Below are 20,667 nucleotides of genomic sequence, written 5' to 3'. Positions count from 1 at the left end.
CCTCACTTGCTAATGGAGAAGCTACGAACAAGACTTCTTATCATTCTTTCCCATCCCTACCACACCCTACTATCTATGGGACCTACGTGATCCATAGCTATCTATTTATCCTTCCCTCCAGAAGACTAAGCTTGTACCACCCCTTGTATTCTTCAAGGTGCTAATATGTGTCTCAAAGTGGAATAAGCAATGGCACACTTCTTCCTTTCTTCGTCCATCCTTGTTTTCTATATCTCAACCTGAATTTGTTGTTGCATGGTCTTCTTCTGCAATTGTGTCTTTTATAACCCCATATATCAAAAGCTACAATTGTGCTGCCAAGGGTTGAGAAGAATCCCCTTGTAACTAAGGAAAATAATTTTGAATCTCCTTTACCATACCTTCCAAGTGATCAAAGCTCTCTACATGTTTCAAAATATCATTCCTTGTTGTCTGATGCAATATATCCCCTAGTTGAATCTTGTGCAAGGGTGAGATGCTCCCAATGTCTACCTGTGATTCAGCCAATGGAACTTGGAGTATCTATAGTGATGCCTCTAGTCGTATCTACTTCTATGTGGTCAAAAAGTCCTTTATGGATCAAATAGGGGAGGTTGGGGAGGATGAGGGTGCCTTTGACTGTAGAAGATGAGAAAAAGTCTCTTGCTGAGGATGCATGGACTTTGAAGAAGTTACTTTATATTTTGCTTCTTCCTTCCATAGTTGTTGATAAGCCTTTTCTATAGCTTCCCTTTTTTTTTTCTTGGATTGAGTTGACGTGGCTAAAATCGTATCGCTACAACTCTCTCTGGCCAATGCAGAATAGAATGATCTCGCTGAGTATCCTAGCCTCACTTGTCTAAGGAATCCCTAATGTTGTTTTAGTTGATCAAAGGGGACAACCTCAAGGTTCCAAATGTCAGTTCTTGACTACAGGATAAGTCAATGGTTGATGTGTTTTGTTGGGAACACAAGGGGCCTTACGTTTACAACAAGCTAGTATGCATTCTAAGATGTTGCGGGGAGAATAAATGCAAAAGGATAGGGTTAAGAGACCTAAATTTAATCAGATTGGTATGCGAGCAAACGGAATCTCTGCTTGGCCAGAATAACTCACAACCTTACAAGAACGGTGCAATCTTCAAGGGAGACTTAGAAGATTTTCAGACTGCAGGTGCATGCCTAAGCACCCAATTCTGGCACAGCTCAGATGGACACCTGCAATTGAACTAAGCACAATTTTAAAGGCTTGGACTAACCACACACAAGGATACACAATCAACATATCCCCAATGGTATGAACCCGAATCCATCAAATACCTGCACACCAAAAGGATCTATCTAAACCTACTGAAGAAAACCATGCAAACAAAAGAAAACCAAGATAACAAACATCGTACTTCAATGTTCATATATTGATTTTGGTTGTCATTACAACAATTTCTGCAGCATTTCTACTCTATTCCTAACTACTAAATTCTAACCCTCTACAAAAACTCTAACCTGTTCTAACTCTAAAAAAACTAACCAGAATCTAACCCTTTACAATGAGAGGCATCCTGCCTTTTATAGATTTTACAATTTGAATCAATGGCCAGGATTGACTGCATCCAACAGTCCTTATTTGCCTTCTAGAACTTGGCAGCCTTAACCCATGCCCATTCAATCCTCAGTCATCCTCCCAACCATATTCCCAACTACTTACAACTATTTGTTATCAATGCAGGTCAATCCAGTAGTTGGAAATAACTGACCTGCGTTCCCTCATTTTGAATTCATTAGGTAGGACCCACAGGCAGTTGTTTACATTAAACAAGTGTAGTTTTTAAACTAATTTTTTGGAATTTCTTCTAGCTGTGCATTTCTGAGAATGCACATTTGGTAGCATCTTGAGTGTTCCTTGTCTTCGATCTGGCTAGTGGACTTCAACTTTGATTCAGTGGTGGCACGCTTCCCCGTGTTGCTTCGACCTTGCGCTCTGCAACACGTTCCTCATTCTTACTTCCTGGCATTGCTCGCAATCACGTCTCCAATTTATGCTTCAGGTTGACGCTCTAGCTCTTCCCGATGTCGTCCTACAAACAACGAATTCCACTTTTAATAATCATTTTGAAAAATTAAATAAATTAATTTAACAAATATTAAATTTTAACTTTAAATACCCCTCTTCTCCAATATGATGTTCGGTCCTTTCTCTTGATTCATTCTTAGAAATTCGAGCCTTCTACATGTTTTGAGCGATCTTGGCTTTGAGCGACTTTCCTTTTAATCCCACAAACTCCACAAAATCGTTGAGTTGTCTTCACTACGCCCCTTGTAAATTGGAAATTCGGCATGCTTAGTTAAAATATGCGATTTTAACTAAATTCGGTTATTTGTGACATACTACACGACTTATTCATCTTGACAAGTTTTGAGTCCTTACATTTCCAGCCAAAAAGGCCGATTTGCACGATTTCAACATGTTTACCTTTTTGGCCTTTGGAGGAGGAACACGCGTTTTAGAGTTTTCACGTCATGCTCTGCGTGAGGGCCTCTTTTTTCTTTGCCAATGAAAGTCGTTGACTTAGGCTTAGATGATACTCGGGTTTAGCAGGGAGAATGATGATTTGGAGGGTTCGTACGCCCGATGCCTAGCAAACTTGGGGATTATGCCCGTCCTGAGCAACTTTGGAGTTTAGAGCCTTTCGGCCTAAAACATTACTTTGCGAGTTTGCACTTTTTTTATTTTCGGCTTGCAAGCCGATTTTGCAAGGTTCTGATTTCACTTTATATTTCGGCCTACCAAGGTGATTTGATAGTTTTGTCTGATATTTCGGGCTTTTAGGCCGATTTTAGCTTTGACGTTTTGACTTCTCACTTTTCGGCATATTTGGCTAATACAGAGACATTATGCTTAGAATTAACCTCGGGCATTTCAGAGAAAATGTGTGATTTTAGAGACACTCCTCGTCATTCACCCTGGCCGACTTAGGATACTTTCAGCGTCTAGGGTCAAAACGTGAACTCTTCCTTTCTCTCGGCATTCCTTTGGCACTGTGAATACTTGCGCGATTTCAAATGACTGCGACGTCGGGTTTTAGAAGGCTCAGGACACACTTCATTTTGGTATTGAATCACAAAAGCTCTTTCACCTCTCTTAGGCAGACTACAACGAAAATGAGGGTCCCCTGCGAAGCAAAGGGGTGTGTGTGCAAAACGCACAACAAATGGGGACTTGGCTGGGAAATGTTCAGGAACATTTCAAGGATGACAATCCGGATCGAACCCCAGAATCTTTGGTATATACCCCACAAAACAACCCAAATGACAAAAGACAGATTCAAACTAAAAATGAGGTAACAAACTGAATCAAGTCATCAACCTTGAAAATCAAGTGTGTGTAGTGAAGTTCATTCCGGCTTAAAGAAGGTTGGAATATCATTGTTCAATCAAGACAAGCTATCTTGCGGACTCATACTCCAACAGCAACCTGGATAGAGCCCCACTACTAGCAAACGTCCATAGCCCTGATGGAGTTATCGCCCGTAAGCTCACAGAGATTGCTCTGTTTCCGATAGATTTTCTTTTGAATACCGGCAGAGGTGTCTACATTCCCAAAGCTAAGCATTTTTTTATATTTCTTTGCTTTTCAATTTCTTTTCTTTTAATTTTTCTTTTGTTTTCACTTTTTCACTTTGGCTGGTAGGCAATGAAGCATATGTGGGATTGAGTGTTACAGTGGTCGCTGAAGCAGAGCTTCAAAATTTTCACTTGCAATGATTTCCCTTTGATAAAACAACAGACTTAAGCGATATTAAGCGTTTAAGGTGTAGTGATCACAATGATGGCGACAAGACGCAGTAAGCAACTAAATTTTTAGAATGACTAAGCCTTAAACCAAATGAACTGACTACGGGGGCAACCGTCAATTAGGTGGTCTACCAAACTCGGCATCCAAGAAATGAGCCAGAAAAACTTCCTGACTTCGCACACCAAAGTTGTGAAAAGCAAACAAACCCCTACCCAAATGACGGGGAGACAACCCCTTCCGAAACAACACCTACACTATGGAAAGCAAACTAACTAAAGCAGAAAACGAGGAAACTAAACTAAGAACAGAAAACAAACTATTCTAAAACTGGAAAAGAAAAAACCTAAACTAATCATATACAAGAGAGGCTGACTATACAAAATGCGGACATTGTGAGATAGAGAACCATGGGACCCTCCTTGGGAAGCTGAGTAACGCATCGTTACTCCATAGCTTGCATCAAGAAGTCCTGTGTGTGTGTGTGGATTGGTATTTTACATATTTTTCACATTTTTAATTCTAACAATCCATTTTTCCCACATACACGGACTATATCCATGCGTCCCTGACCCAGGGTGATTCCTTAGTATGTGTAGCAGTAACCGGACAGCGGAGACAGTTCTAAATTTGGCTAGTTTGTCTTTGTATTTTGAAAGGAAAATTTTTAGTTGGCCACTCTCGGATTTAACCAGGACCTCGAGCAGTATTATCAGTTGAGGAAGTTCATGGTGTAGGAGTATCTAACCCAAACATGCACCAGGAGGTTAAAGATCATGCCATGAATCATTTCACTCATATTTGAGTTTATATGGTCATTTTAATGTATTTTGAGTCATTTTGTGAAGCATTGTAAGACATTTGCTCAAGATGTGTATTTGAGTCCTAATATGGTCTAAGAGGTCACATTGTGCAAATATGACCATGGAAAGGTAAATAGGATATAAAAGTTTGTTTTGAGTCCATCTAAATGTATTTCAAGTGCAAAAGCAAAGATTAGGGGTCATATTTATCAAAATGTCAAAATTGTCAATTGTGTCAAAAAAGTTGTCAAGCACAAATTGCATTATAAAGTTGCAAACCAAGAATGTAATTGGTCTTGGGTAGTTGTAACTACCATATGGATGTGTGAAGGTTATAAAAACCATCATTTGGTCGAATCCAATGGGTGTGTATAAGATTGGAGGAAGGAAATGAATAACATTTGAAGTTTTTACACACTCCACATTGTTTTCTGAGTATAGCAGTTTGATCATTCATGTTTTTCTTTATGAAAAATCATTTGTATCCATTGGAAATTTATTGGATATGATAATGAAATGAGTTAACTTTGTTTTCCTTGTGGTTTCATTCAATTTCAATCATTTTGAAGCAAGTTATGCAAGATTTGGTGAAAACTGTCAAAAAACCCTCCAAATTGGGGTTTGTGGAGAGTTTCACTAAAATCTTTTGATTGCACCATTGGAAATTGTTGTAAATTTGGTGTTTGATAAAGGGTTGAATTATATTTCAAATGAATTCAGTTTCAATGTGATTGGTTAATTATTTTATGAGATATTTGATGCCCTAGGCGGACTGGGAATGAAGAATTCTTGTTTTTTTTGTAACAGTCAAAACGGTCTCAGTGCAGAGACCATAACTCTTAAATCCACCGTTGGATTGTTCTAAAATTTTAATATGGTTTTAGAAACCTAGTTTTATACAAACTCACTGAAGCGATCTTCAAAATATGGTTGGGTTGGAAAGTTATTAATAACTGAGTACGGGTATATCAGATTGTCATTAATTGGGACAGCAAAATGCATTGTTTGGGTCTTGAATAATGTTTAAAGGGTTATAAATGATATGATGGATTTGATATTGGATTGGTAGGTTGATATTAATATTGTTTTGAACTGTAGAATGATGATTATGATCAGATTATGTCTCTAATACAAGTGAAGATGTTGTGTTGAGATTGGAACTCCATGTTGATTTGGGGTTCTTGAAGGGTTTTTCATGATGCTCTGCATCAAATTGGTATCAAAGCCCAGCAAAAGGTCTGGGTTTGGAAAGTTGTTTTGTGGATAGAACGTCGAGGGAGGCAATCCACATAGTTGTTTTGTGTTTGTGTTGTGTTTGGTTGCAGGTGTTGGATCCACCTAACAGCAGTGGAACAGGTTGAGGAGAGAACCTGGTTGTGGTTGCCAAAAGACTAGGGAGAGAGGAAAAAGAGACTCCTAGGTGAGGCAAAGGAAGTGTGAGTTTGTGTGGATGCCTGAGGAACACCTTGAGTTGCAACCATTGGATACTCCATGGATGTGAGTATTTGAGAGGATGATCACCTTTTTGAAGTTGGTAGTAGCAGCATGAGGATAATGAGAGAATGATTAAAGGAAGAGGCAGAGATAAAGATGAAGACAAAGACAAAGTTTCAGTCCAAGACACAAAATTTTTCTTGCAGGTTGTTTCCAAGGGACTTGGAAAGCTTTCAAGGTCGATAGTATGGTGTAGGAGCATCTAACCCAAACATAAACCAGGAGTTTAAAGATCATGCCATGAATCATTTCACTCATATTTGAGTTTATATGGTCATTTTAATGTATTTTGAGTCATTTTGTGAAGCATTGTAAGACATTTGCTCAAGATGTGTATTTGAGTCCTAATATGGTCTAAGAGGTCACATTGTGCAAATATGACCATGGAAAGGTAAATAGGATATAAAAGTTTGTTTTGAGTCCATCTAAATGTATTTCAAGTGCAAAAGCAAAGATTAGGGGTCATATTTATCAAAATGTCAAAATTGTCAATTGTGTCAAAAAAGTTGTCAAGCACAAATTGCATTATAAAGTTGCAAACCAAGAATGTAATTGGTCTTGGGTAGTTGTAACTACCATATGGATGTGTGAAGGTTATAAAAACCATCATTTGGTCGAATCCAATGGGTGTGTGTAAGATTGGAGGAAGGAAATGAATAACATTTGAAGTTTTTACACACTCCACATTGTTTTCTGAGTATAGCAATCTGATCATTCACGTTTTTCTTTATGAAAAATCATTTGTATCCATTGGAAATTTATTGGATATGATAATGGAATGAGTTAACTTTGTTTTCCCTTTGGTTTCATTCAATTTCAATCATTTTGAAGCAAGTTATGCAAGATTTGGTGAAAACTGTCAAAAAACCCTCCAAATTGGGGTTTGTGGAGAGTTTCACTAAAATCTTTTGATTGCACCATTGGAAATTGTTGTAAATTTGGTGTTTGATAGAGGGTTGAATTATATTTCAAATGAATTCAGTTTCAATGTGATTGGTTAATTATTTTATGAGATATTTGATGCCCTAGGCGGACTGGGAATGAAGAATTCTTGTTTTTTTTGTAACAGTCAAAACGGTCTCGGTGTAGAGACCATAACTCTTAAATCCACTATTGGATTGTTCTAAAATTTTAATATGGTTTTAGAAACCTAGTTTTCTACAAACTCACTGAAGCGATCTTCAAAATATGGTTGGGTTGGAAAGTTATTAATAACTGAGTACGGGTATATCAGATTGTCATTAATTGGGACAGCAAAATGCATTGTTTGGGTCTTGAATAATGTTTAAAGGGTTATAAATGATATGATGGATTTGATATTGGATTGGTTGGTTGATATTAATATTGTTTTGGACTGTAGAATGATGATTATGATCAGATTATGTCTCTAATACAAGTGAAGATGTTGTGTTGAGATTGGAACTCCATGTTGATTTGGGGTTCTTGAAGGGTTTTTCATGATGCTCTGCATCAGTTCATTAGGCCCATGGTTAATCCATTTACAAGTTGTTTTCCCATAATATTCAAAATTAAACTGAAAATTTTCAGAATTAATAGGAGGGAAAGAAACGACTTGGTGTGTTCTTGAGTCGTGCGGGGTATTGTGTGGTGGAAAAGCTTCAACAGCTGTATCAGGAGGTCGCCACTGGTGGTGCAACATCTCGCTTGCATCTGGCTCGTGTAAATCAACATTGAATTCATCAACAGGTTGCATAGGCTGAAAATCGATGTCAAATTCAAACTCAAGAAAGTGGAGTGGGTCATCTACCGGTGCATCTTCAAGTTGCATGAACCATGCAGCCTGATGTGCTTCTGTTAGCATATCTCCTAACAGCAGGGACTCTTTGATAGTTGGGTCCTCAAAAATGTCTTCGACGGGCTCCTGGACTGCATCCTCTATTGGTGGGGTTGTTGTAAACTGCTCTTCAGCGTGTGGCCGATTCACAAGGTGCACTTGATCTTCATCTTCAGCCCTAGCTTCATCAAGTGCAGGGACAACACTGTCATCTACTACCATAGTCTGATTGGCAAATTCATATTTCTCAACACTTTGCAACTCCATCTTGTCATCCTCTGAGAGCGTGGCGCTGCAACGATCTTGCGATGTTCTGTATTCATCAGCAGTGAGGTAGGCACTCCACACTTTGCTGGTGATGGGCTCCTTTGACTCTTCCGGCAATCTGTATTGGGCTTTGACTTGGTTGACTGCCTCCATGCATAATGAGCAGGTGAATTCTGAGTGTGGGGTGCGATGAATTCTGCACCACCAAGGTGACAGCATGCTCTCCAAGCATAACTCTTCTTCGAGACCAAACTGATTCTCAATCCGGTCCTTAAATCATGTAAACTCCTCGATGCATGACAGAGGACTGGGGATATCCGGTTGTACGAGCTCCTCTGCTTTGGAGATATCCCAGAAAAATATCTACCCCTGCAACGCTAACTCGACTCTTGACAAAAATGTCAAGCAATTCAACTCCTTGTGCTCTATTGTGCCATGAATCTCGCAATGCTCTGCAGATGAGAATTCAAACAGTTGCTTAGGATATAATTGTACACCTAGCCTTTGTTGGATTTGGGAAATGTCGGACTGTAGACAGTCTTCATGAAGCGGCTGACCCGACATTTTGACTCAGAAATTTTTTGGTATTTTTAAATTTTTTTATTTTTGGGTTTTTCTGGTTTAACAAGGATCTAGCATATCCCGAATATGACATTTAAATTGGCCTAATAGACTCAACTTGTTGCAAGGAACCCGACAAGGGGCCCTCTCCTTGCGCCAAGTTTGTTGAGCGTGGAGGAGGGTAACAAAAAGCTATAATGTTACTCCTCACAAATATGGATTGATATGATTTGGTTTTAGCTGTTTAGACATTCATCATGATCATGCCCTCATTCTAGCGCCAATTATGTTGACGTGGCTAAAATCGTATCGCTACAACTCTCTCCGGCCAATGCAGAATAGAATGATCTCGCTGAGTATCATATCCTCTCTTGCATAAGGAATCCCTAATGTTGTTTTAGTTCATCAAAGGGGACAACCTCAAGGTTCCATATGTCAGTTCTTGACTGTGGGATAACTCAACGGTTGATGTCTTTTGCTGGGAGTACAAGGGGCCTTAGTTTACAACAAGCTAGTCTGCATTCTAAGATGTTGCGGGAAGAATAAATACAAAAGGATAGGATTAAGAGACCTAAAATTAATAAGACTGGTGTGCAAGTAGACGGATCCAACATAACCAATCCCTGCTTGGCTAGAATAACTCACAACCTCACAAGAAGGTGCAATCTTCAAGGGAGACTTAGAAGATTTTCAGACTGCAGGTGCATGCCTAAGCACCCAATTCAAGTGCAGCTCAGACGGACACCTGCAATTGAACTAAGCACAATTTTAAAGGCTCAGACTAACCACACAAAGGGATACACAATCAGCATATCCCCAATGGTATGAACCCTAATCCATCAAATACATGCACATCAAAAGGATCTATCTAAACCTATTGAAGGAAACCATGCAAACAAAAGAAAACCAAGATAACAAACACCATACTTCAATGTTCATAATTAACATAGATGGCACACTCGCCGAAAACTCGGCGAGTGACAAAAACTTGCCGAGTTTTTGGACCTGGCGAGTAGTAATTACTTCTACTCGCCAGGAAAACTCGCCGAGTTTTTGGCAAGTTTTTGTCAAAAACTCGGCGAGTTTTAAAGAAAAACTCGCCTGGGTTAGCATAACAGCAAAAAAGGGCCAAAAATACATGCATTTTTTGTTTTTCTATATGGTTTTGGGTTGAGAAGGGGGAAACTCACTTGGAAGGGCCACCCTGAGAGCCCACTATGCCCTCAAGTAATCGCCGAGTTTTTTGGTCTATCCGTCAGGATTCATATATGGAATATAACATTTAAGTATAAGTGACATTTCCTTATATCTTTCTTCTTTCTTATACTTTAAGTTATATTCCATAAATACTGTCAGGATGTTTGAGAGTGGTTTCGGACCTCCAGGAGTTATAATGCAAAATCTAGTTTTTGGAGGATTCTTCAATTTTCCAGACTTAGTCAAATTTCAGGATCCTTCGGCGATGCCCCTTGACCCCAACTTTGAGTTGAAAGTTTGAAACTATGAGTATGAATGATGAAATTTCAAATATGATGAAAGTTTGAAAGTAGTTTTAGCTAGAGCTGGGGAGAGGAAGTTGTATTTACTTTTGGTTTTACAAAAACTATTTACTATTTTGCTTCCAGCCATCAGCATTTCTCATGAGGATGCGATTTTGTAGACACTTTGCAATCAAATATATCTAGAATCAGCTTGTTTCTTTTGTGTTATCATTTATTGACTCATTGGATGCATCTTCTCATTAAATTTTGCAAAAAAAATGCATTTTTTATTAAAATTAAGCGTGTTTTTACGTTGCCGAGTTTTTCGCCAAGTTTTTCCGAGTTTTTCCCGAGTTTTCGCCGAGTTTTTTTCTCAGGGGCTTGGCGAGTCGAGCCGAGTCGCGAGTAGTTCAACTATGGTTCATATAATGATTTTGGTTGTCATTATAACAATTTCTGCCGCATTTCTACTCTATTCCTAACTACTAAATTCTAACCCTCTACAAAAACTTTAACCTGTTCTAACTCTAAAAAATCTAACCAAAATCTAACCCTTTACAATGAAAGGCATCCTGCCTTTTATAGATTTTACAATTTGAATCGATGGCCAGGATTGACTGCATCCAACAGTCCTTATCTGCCTTCTAGAACTTGGGAGCCTTAACCCATGCCCATTCAATCCTCAGTCATCCTCCCAACCATATTCCCAACTACCTACAACTATTTGTTATCAATTCATGTCAATCCAGTAGTTGGAAATAACTGACCTGTGTTCTCTCATTTTTTAATTCATTAGGTAGGACCCACAGGCAGTTGTTTACATTAAACAAGTTCAGTTTTTAAACTGATTTTCCAAAATTTCATCTAGCTATGCATTTCTGAGAATGCACATTTGGTAGCATCTTGAGTGTTCCTTGTCTTCGATCTGGCTGGTGGACTTCAATTTTGATTCAGTGGTGGCGCTCTTCCCCATGCTTTGCTGCTTCGACCTTGCGCTTTGCAACACATTCCTCATTCTTGCTTCATGGCGTCGCTCGCGATCTCGTCTTCAATTTATGCTTCATGTTGACACTCCAGCTCTTCCCGATGTCCTCCTACAAACAACAAACTCCACTTTTAATAATCATTTTGAAAAATTAAATAAATTTATTTAACAAATATTAAATTTTAACTTTAAATTCCCCTCTTCTCCAATATGCGGTTTGGTCCTTGCTCTTGATTCATTCTTAGACGAAATTCGGGCCTTCTACATGTTTTGAGCGATCTTGGCTTTGAGCGACTTTCCTTTTAATCCCACGAACTCCACAAAATCGCCAAGTTGTCTTCACTATGCCCCTTGTAAATTGGAAATTCAGCATGCTTAGTTAAAATGTGTGATTTTAACTAAATTCGGCTATTTGTGACATACTGCACGACTTATTCATCTTGACTTAAGTTTTGCGTCCTCACATTTCCGGCCAAAAACGCTGATTTGCACGATTTCAACATGTTTACCTTTTCGGCCGTTGGAGGAGGAACGCGCGATTTAGAGTTTTCACGTCATGCTCTGCGTGAGGGCCTCTTTTTTCTTTGCCAATGAAAGTCCTTGACTTAGGCTTAGATGATACTCGAGTTTAGCAAGGAGAATGGTGATTTGGAGGGTTTATACGCCCGACGCCTAGCAAACTCGGGGATTATGTCTGACCTGAGCGACTTTGGATTTTAGAGCCTTTCGGCCTAAAACATTACTTTGCGAGTTTGCACTTTTGTAATTTTCGGCTTGCAAGCCGATTTTGCAAGGTTCTAATTTCACTTTATATTTCGGCCTACCAAGCCAATTTGAGAGTTTTGTCTGATATTTCTGGCTTTTAGGCCGATTTTAGCTTTGACATTTTTACTTCTTCTCACTTTTTGGCATATTTGGCTAATACGGAAACATTATACTCGAGATTAACCTCGGGCATTTCAGAGAAAATGTGCGATTTTAGAGACACTCCTCGTCATTCACCCTTGACTGACTTAGGATACTTTCAGTCTCTAGGGTCAAAATGTGAACTCTTGCTTTCTCTCGGCATTGCTTTGGCACTGTGAACACTTGAGCGATTTCAAATGACTGCGACGTCGGGTTTTAGAAGGCTCAGGACACACTTCATTTTGGTATTGAATCACAAAAGCCCTTTCACCTCTCTTAGGCAGATTGCAACTAAAATGGGGGTCCCCTGCGAAGCAAAGGGGTGTGTGTGCAAAACGCACAACATATTGTTTTAGTGATCTTCAACTGCTCCATCATCAATTTGTCCAATCTCTACTTAGACCAAAGTTCTTTGGTCTATATCTCTACAATACACTGCTTCTTTGGAGTTGTGACTACAAGGGCTATTTCCCCAATAGCCAAGTACCTTAGTTTCTCTTCATCTCTTGTGTTTTTCTCCCTCCTTGTATTCAATGTGGTGGTCTGGGAGTCTTCAAGGCAGTCTATTAGGTCTTCCAACATCGCATTGGATGCTACTAGATTCCAGATTAGGTCCGGTTTTGTGATTAATTTGTTTGGGAATGCCATGTCAATGTACTTTTGCAATGTCATATCTACAATTGCTTTGCAAAAGAGGCCACTATATAATCGGTCTTTGCCTACTAGTGGTGATACTTTTGGGAAAGAAGTGTCTTTCAATGTATCTTGTTCCTCCTCTTCTACTTGCAAAGAAACCTCCCTCCATGCTTTTTCTTTCCTCCTTTTCTTTTTTCTCTCCACACATCCAAAGTAGAGCGTCAAATGCCTCCTCTTCCAATCGCTCTTTTCTACGAAGTTTAGTTTGCAATCTTCTCATCCTTGATTTGCTTCTATATGTTTCTATTGATTTAGCAGGAGGGGTGCCTACTTGAATTTTTAGTTGATGTACTTTTTTCCTTAGGTTTTGCCTTAGGGAGGCCCCATTGTTCACACAATTTTTCTTTCTTCTTCTCAAAGTGCTATTTTGACTTGGTTTTAGTGACTATATCCATGAACTCCTGATATGTTGTGAACCTTTCAACCTTGGGATCTTTGGGAGACTAAGGAGTGTTGCCACGTATGAGTCTATCTCTACATCAGTGACTTCATAGGGCAACTATGAGATCCAGGAAGTCTGTGATTCAATTGCCTCCAATAGGGTGAAGTCCTTGTCGATCAAAAAGACAATTTTGTCCACGTAATTTCGGACCATATCATAGGAGATCCACTCCCTTTCTTGCATCTTTTGTTGGAATGATTTGAAGAAGCCCCAGTATGTTGTGGTGTAGGAGGTGGCATCCTTGAATTGGTGCACATGGTTTGGATTTGAGTTGCTACTGGTCTAGTGGTATCCCACACTTTCCTCGCAAAGGTCGGTAACTCATTCATGAAGTAAAATGCCAACCATATGATCAATGTACAATACCAGAACCAGTATTGAGATTGCTTTGTTCATTCCATATTTTCCATTAATTCTTGTCTCAAAACTTTGCACACTTCAATATCCTTCCCTTCTATAATCATTTGATATCCACATATATGGATGTTGTGGTGGTAGAATCCTCCTCATTCGTGTAATATACCTTATAGGTGATGCCCATGGTGGCATACTTGACAGTTGGGTTTGTAGTCTTGGTGACATCCAAGCTTCTCCCATCATATGTTGCTGTTGTTATCTTGGTAACCTCCGCGTTTTTAATGGCTTTCTTTAGCGGTACTTCTCCTTGCACCCATAGCCCCATAACCACTTGAATCGTCTCCTTTGTTATTCTATAAGGTCGGTCAAGGTAGAGGTATTCATCATGAACCCCACTGGGTATAATATGGATCCACTCCTATGTGATGAAATTCATGAATTCTCTCCATACATCTAGTTTCTTCTCTTGGATGTGTTTGTATTGTGGGAGGTAGTTTTGTGTCCCTGGTTGTAGCAAAGCTAGCCTGAGAGCTTCAAACTTAGTATGATTGATTACCATTAATGGCGCATAGACATATTTTCTGATATCCTCTATATGTATCATGTCTTTGGGTACTTTAGAAAATGCCCCTGTCAGGTCTGTCTTCATTCCCTCGTATAGGAATTTTTTGTATTTGGACCTAGGCTTCTAAGAGATGTCAACAAGAGTAGGGGCAGCCATTGTGCATAGCTAGATTGTTTCAGCGAAGGGTTTGTATGTTGCTAATGTTTTGTGGGGAAGAGAGATGTGAGTATGCAGGAATAGCTAGTTTATGCAAGAGAGCAAGTGTTAGGGATAGTGGCATTAGGTATTTATAGATTTAGCTAGGTGAGTGCATTAAATGTCATAGCCATTTTCTCATTTTCCCATTGTTTCCTGCCCATTATTTTCCGATGGCTCTTTTTTGATAGCTTATTTCATTTTTCCTTGAGCTATGATACACTATGGTACACTTAGTTAACTTTATGACCTATTAAGTGAAGTTATATTTAGATTATCCTTGTTTTATCCCCTGTTTTATGCTCTTAGGGTTAGGTCAAGGAATTTGTTGTTTGAACTCAGACCTACCAGTGCTTGCCAATAGCTTAGACTTAATTGGTAGTGTGATAAGGCCCTATAATGGACTTTCCATTTATTTATTAGTATTTATGTAATTAGGCTTATGCCTTAGTAATGTTCTTTGTTTTTCGGCTATTGATAGTTTCTAGTATGATGAATATATGGACCTTCTAGGTTTGGATATGGTGATAAAGTACTTGGCCAAAACTTTTCTATTGTTTTTGGGCTTTTGTGGTATCCTATCGTTACTTGTTGTGATTTGCAAAGAGTTTGGTATCCAACTATGTATCATGAATACTCTCAAGAACCCATAAACCTAAATATTTATGTATATGTTCTTAATATTTATTTTACCTTCGCTTACCCACTCTTTTTGAGAGTGGACTGTCTATATTTACTTAAAAATATCATGAAAATAAGAGCAACCTAGATCATAAAATTGCATTACAATGCTATTTCAAACATACCCAAAAAAATTGATTGACTTTGATGATCAGCTGCACTAGAAACCAGCTCCAGCATGCTCACCAAAATGGACATCATAACCAAGAAAAGCCTCATTTCTCCTAAAAACTGATATCCAATTTTTAAAAAGCCCTAGGTGCCTCCCCTAGGCTAAATAATCATTGTCAAACCCTCAACTAGTATCCCAGAAAACCTCACGCCACTCCCAAAATGGTACGGCCAGCTTAGTAGTAGGTACAGTTGTAATGTCCTATTTTGGCAGCTATGCAAAATTAGATCATTTATTTATTAATTAATTTGTCCTAAATTATTTAAGGCAATTAATATTTAATTAATATTATTTAAATAAAGTGATTTTTGTTTGCTTAAGAGTAATATTAATAAAATCACTTTATGGCTAAAATGTTAAATAATTATTATTGGAAGTTGCCAAAAGAGGTTGCCCAAAATCATTTATAAAAAGGGAGGCTTGGAAAAGAGAAATCATTTGGGAAACTGAGTATGTGCAGGGATCATGGTGGACCAAACAGGCCCTTAAGTGGCAATGAAAATTCAGAAAAACAGAGTTAGACAACTTGATGTAAAATTTTGAATAAGTTATCAACATTATTTTAAAAATATGTAAGAATATAATCTGTAGTAAATTGAATGTAGTTTCTAAGCTACCAATTGTTTTTTGAAGAAAAAAAATCTATTTGACAAAAATTCAAAATTTCAATACAGTAGTACTAAAATTTCAGGAAAAAGATAAGAAGTAGGTGGTTGTTTGACCACCCTAACCACAATTAAATCATAATATATTTTTATAAGATTTTAGATATAAGAAGAAGACTCGTGTTCAAATGTGACACAATTTTTGTAATTTTTTTTCTAGTAAATAATTAATTATAAATTTTTTACAACTTTTTTAATATATAAAAACTCGTATGTCTGACCACCTTAACTTGGTCAAAACTTCATGAAATTCAATTTTTTTTTAATCCTATAGTATGCAAATCATAGAATGTGATGCATGTTTCGAATTCAAAAAATGTGATACCGTTTGAAAGTTATAGATGTTTTTCAATTAGCCTATCAATCAAGACTTTAGTCAGAATTCAATTAGAAAATGAATAATATATTTATTAAAATCAAAATAAGGCAAAACTTATATTGTTGGAAAGCTGAGAATCTCCTTAAAAACCCCTTTTCGTTTCATCAATTTCAGCTAAAAAAAAGTCATCAGCTACCAGGGTGAAGTTTGGAAAAGCAAAGAAGACTCAAAAACACGTTTTTTCTGTTGACTTTCTAGGTTTGGCATGTCCTAGCCAAATCCCAACGCAATCTCGAGGCAAATACCAAGGCTGTTGATTAATGTCAAAGGAATCGGATATTCGATATGAATCTAATATCCAATATTTATTATTCTTTATTATAAATATAATTGATAATATATAATATATATTATTAATATTTTTATTAATATATTGATGATAAAATATATCGGATATCAGATATGTATCCGATATGGCCGAACTAATAGAAATTTTCATTTTTGGTTGGCACCCTTTCTCACAAATATTGGATATTAGATAATATATGATACCTTGTTTAGGGGAGAGAGAGAGAGAGGGAGAGAGGAAAATCTAATACCTTGTTTAGGATGGGGGGGGGATGGGATGGGGAGGAGATTGAAATATCGAAATGAGAGAGAGGGGGGGTTGGCAAGCGATAAGGGAAAAGTGATCTAGATAGGGAGAGAAGGGGAAAGGGAGAGGGAGAGATAGGGAGAGAAGGGTAAAAGGATCTAGAGAGAGAGAGAGGGATATCTGATACCTTGTTTAGGATAGTGAGAGAGAGAGAGATAGGGGACGAGGAGAAAGGGATCTAGAGAGAGTAATTAGGGGGGAGGGGGAGCAGGAGAGGGAGGAGGGGGAGGAGATTGAAGTATCAAGAGAGAGAGAGGGGGAGTTGGCAAGGGAAAAGTGATCTAGATAGAGAGAGAAGGGGAAAGGGAAAAGGAGAGGGAGAGATAGGGAGAGAAGGGTAAAGGGATCTAGAGAGAGAGAAGGGGAGAGGGAGAGGGAGGGGGAGAGAGGGATATCTTATATCTTGTTTAGGAGAGAGAGAGAGATGGAGAGAGGGATATCTTATATCTTGTTTAGGAGAGAGAGAGAGAGAGAGAGAGAGAGAGAATGGGATGTAGGGGGAGGGGAGGAGATTGAAGTATAGAGAGAGAGAGAGAGAGAGAGAGAGGAGGGGGGTGGGGTTGGCAAGGGATAAGGGGAAAGTGATCTAGATAGGGAGAGAAGGGGAGAGGGAGAGGAAGAGACAGGGAGAGAAGAGTAAAGGGATCTAGAGAGAGAGAGAGAAGGGGAGAGGGAGAGGGAGCCTTGTTTAGGAGAGAGAGAGAGAGAGAGAGAGAGAGAAGGGGAAAGGGATCTAGGGGGAGAGAGAGAGAGAGAGAGTAATTAGGATATTGAAGTATCGAGAGAGAGAGAGAGAGAGAGAGTAATTAGGATATTGAAGTATCGAGAGAGAGAGAGAGAGAGAGAGAGAGAGAGGTAAAGGGATCTTCCTCTCCCTCTCCCCTTCTCTCCCTATCTCCCCCATCTCTCTCTCTCTCCCTGTCCCTGTCCCTTTCCCCTTCTCTCTCTCTCTCTCCCTCTCCCTCTCTCTCTCCCTATCCCTTTCCCCTTCTCTCTCTCTCTCTCTCTCTCTCTCTCTCTCTCTCTCTCTCTCTCTCTCTCTCCCTAATCAAACATGTTGGCACTGATGGTTCGCACCCATGATGACTTTTGAAATTTTGTAATTACTTGTCCTTCGTCATTACTAAGCGTAAATAACCATACATATTATGTGAAAATACATCATTGTTGATTGCAATCTGTTTTCTTCACGCAAGTGTAGGTATTAGTCACACTCAACATTAATGAATATTAATTTTATTCACAGCTTGTAAATGGGAGATATGTTTGGAAGATCTGGGTGTGTGAAAAACATCAATGCTTGTCATTTTGAGGAAACAATGATTGTTTCAAGTAAGAGATGCCTTTCTCACAAAATGTGTATTTTAAATCAATTTGTTTACTTGTCATTTGTCACTGCTAAGCATCCATGTTATGATTAATAACAATACCAATATGGTCATTAAATTTGGTGAAGTTGCCCAAGGCAACCAAATTTAACACTTAAGATTTAGATGGAACAAATTATATCGAATCTCAAGATTATACAAATAACTGTCATTGTTCATTATTACATTCAAGATTAAAGTTTCCTCTTCAAAACACTCCTTCACTTTGAAGGATCCTGCACAAGAAAAATTCAAACCACAATTGAGATTAGTTATATTATATGATTTACATTCGAAAAGTTAACGTCAAAATCAATATACATTGAACTTTATATTGAACAAAATAGAATTCTTCATTACCTCACATCCATGTCTTCTCTTAGGACGATCGAAAGTCCTAGAATATGCATGTGGTAGAGAAGGGATGTTATCGATATTTTTGTAGACAACCTATATATGTTCACAAACATATCATTGATGCAAGTTAGCATATTATTGTTGGTGATTGGAACCTATCTACCAAACACAAAATAAAATAAACACATGTACCTGAGGCATCTCTTCTTTTGCTTCTTCAGGTATTGTGGGTGCAATCAATAAGGATGTGAAGCCAATAATTCCCAATACATAAAAACGACAAGTATGTGAAACTATCAATCTATGTAGACATGTATAATCATGATAAGTTCTTTAAACTTTTAATTCAATCATATTTGTGTTCAATTACCTTTCCCTTGTCTCTGATTGCGCTTCTAGAGTCTTGATTGTGCAGCACCGCACTCGCACTACGTGTGTCCTACAAGAGTAAAATAAGATAAACATGTAAGTTAATATATAATTTAATTAATGACAATTTAAATGACAAGCATGTATACAATAAAAAATGTAAACAACTAGGTGCAAAAATATATACCGCATAGCTGTCAAGGCCAAATGAAATGGCTGTGAGGGTGACATCATGGACCTATGATAACTCCTCAGACATCAACTGTTAAACAGACCATGTATATAAACATTAGTGCTGAAATAAAATCATTAATTTCTCTAAGCTGGTTGTTTTCTCTGAGAAGATAGACTCTTGTTTTTATTACTGAATGTTTCAAGAAGTTTGGAGACGCCAATTTATTATTTTACGGATTGAGTGAAGATTAAAAGAGACAAAAAGGGATGAAGTTGTGGCATCGCATATCCATTGCAATAATCTACAAAATCTGAGAAAAGGTGATTAAGCTAGCGAATGGAGACAAAAGTTCAGATAAGGCAAATGTATGACAGGTTGCAGAAAAAACGAAATAAATAGAGACAATGGATGAAAAGCGCTATCTATAAAAAGGTGATATGTGCAATTGATAATAAACTCAACCTTTGATTAATAAATAAAAAATTTTGATGGCCAGCTCTTTGCTTGAAAACATGGAATGATTTGTATGGACTCTAAAATGGAAGCATATGCTAAATAAAATAGAAGAATCGATTTATTCCATTAGCTAGACGCTAGGAAAAGGGAAGGCGGTGGCTAAAGAAAATAGATTTGGGTACTTTCTTGTGGCAGACGTGGCAGTCAAAAGGGAGGATTCGAAAGCTTTTAGTCTCTGAAGGAAATTCTGAATAATTCAAACCAGATTTCTCTCTAGTCCATACACTTAATTTAAAAAGGGTTGTTTGATGAATAGACAATAGATGGTTTCTTCATTGCACTTACAGTTTAAAAGACAAGCCAATTCATCCCTTTGTCTGTGTCAATTCCATAGTCATGAATTTACTATGGAGGATGAAGCAAAGGAAGTGTTTGATTTTGGGGCATATTTTGAAGGATCATAGTGTGTCCCATTTTCAACGCAAGTGGACGTCTTCCTAAGGGAGAATTATAAATGCTGAATCTAAAATGTGTTCCCCTGAATCTGTTACTTTCTAAACCATTTTGTCCCTATTGTTAGAGGATTGGATGTGTTGGCTGATCCATTTAGTTTGCAGTTGATGGCACGAGTAGGGGAATTATCCATTAAAATAATTTATCAATTCCATGTTCCAATGGAACTCTCAATCAGCCTCACTTATGACATAATCAAATATTTTGATGTATCCTTGTAATTGGATTCCAGTGCAGTGGGTGCATATCTTGGTCAGATAAGGGAAGCAATTTTTCAATTTCATTCCATCTTTCCTCCCAAAATCAAACCTTTTTGAAGTCCCAATGTTGCAACTAATAGTGTTGGTTAACTTCACCAAGCCCACTTTGGTGTGTTTGGCAAATGTTGAAATTTTGGGTTTCCAACTTGTTTTTAGAGGGCCATCCAATGAATCCCTAAAATATTTCTTTACGTTTGTTAGGTCCCAAGGAGCTTGATTATTTTGCTTGAGATACCTAGCTAGCTTTTGTAAGGAGAGTTCAACTAATAGAAGCATTACAATATATGCTTAGTATATCTTTTCTACCAATTTCTAAAAATATAGAAAGGGCGATATAATTATGCAAAGAAGTTTTTATAGAA

The 20,667-nt window shown here is 38.0% G+C and overlaps 1 protein-coding gene and 1 long non-coding RNA gene across 4 annotated transcripts in view; one reads left to right on the top strand and one right to left on the bottom strand.

Annotated features, from left to right (window-relative positions):
* The window catches only part of LOC131032472 (DNA-directed RNA polymerases IV and V subunit 2), a 209,916-nt gene that overhangs the window by 142,953 nt on the left and 46,296 nt on the right, over nucleotides 1-20,667 (top strand). The window lies entirely within an intron of this gene.
* LOC131032474 (uncharacterized) overlaps nucleotides 18,208-20,667 on the bottom strand; it is a 50,234-nt gene continuing 47,774 nt past the window's right edge. For both annotated transcript variants that reach the window (XR_009103458.1, XR_009103459.1), the window contains exons 2-5: nucleotides 19,089-19,163; nucleotides 18,725-18,971; nucleotides 18,536-18,625; nucleotides 18,208-18,411 (exon numbers count right to left, since the gene is read on the bottom strand). This is a non-coding gene — a long non-coding RNA (uncharacterized LOC131032474). The remainder of the gene's footprint in view (nucleotides 18,412-18,535; nucleotides 18,626-18,724; nucleotides 18,972-19,088; nucleotides 19,164-20,667) is intronic.

This window comes from Cryptomeria japonica, chromosome 3, assembly GCF_030272615.1.
Source record: "Cryptomeria japonica chromosome 3, Sugi_1.0, whole genome shotgun sequence".
NCBI lineage: Eukaryota > Viridiplantae > Streptophyta > Pinopsida > Cupressales > Cupressaceae > Cryptomeria > Cryptomeria japonica.
This window is presented reverse-complemented; position numbering and strand designations above follow the sequence as displayed.